Source organism: Myotis davidii, unplaced genomic scaffold, assembly GCF_000327345.1.
Source record: "Myotis davidii unplaced genomic scaffold, ASM32734v1 scaffold130, whole genome shotgun sequence".
Lineage (NCBI taxonomy): Eukaryota > Metazoa > Chordata > Mammalia > Chiroptera > Vespertilionidae > Myotis > Myotis davidii.
Window position 1 is genome coordinate 1,047,973 of NW_006285040.1, and position 266 is coordinate 1,048,238.

The following is a 266-nucleotide window of genomic DNA, read 5'->3' on the forward strand; positions in this document are numbered from 1 at the left end:
TCCCTTCTCTGACCACCATCACCCTCTCCCCAGGATCAAACAATGCCAAGATTACCCCTAGGTCCCTGTTCAAGTAGTAGCTCTGAAGATAGTACTAAAAATTCTTCCAGACAAAACGGTCATTCTGACCAGTGCCTCCACACAGGTTTTGGAAACTGCTATTCTGGGGTCTAAAGGTTAATAAAGAAGAATCATGGAGCAAGCACATATGCCATACGATTCCAAAGGCACTAGGACCTTTCTAACAAACCTTAGAGTTATGGGCC

General features: G+C 44.7%; 1 protein-coding gene across 2 annotated transcripts in view; it reads right to left on the reverse strand.

Moving 5' to 3' along the window:
• The window catches only part of HSD17B4 (hydroxysteroid (17-beta) dehydrogenase 4), a 71,250-nt gene that overhangs the window by 35,871 nt on the left and 35,113 nt on the right, over nucleotides 1-266 (reverse strand). The window lies entirely within an intron of this gene.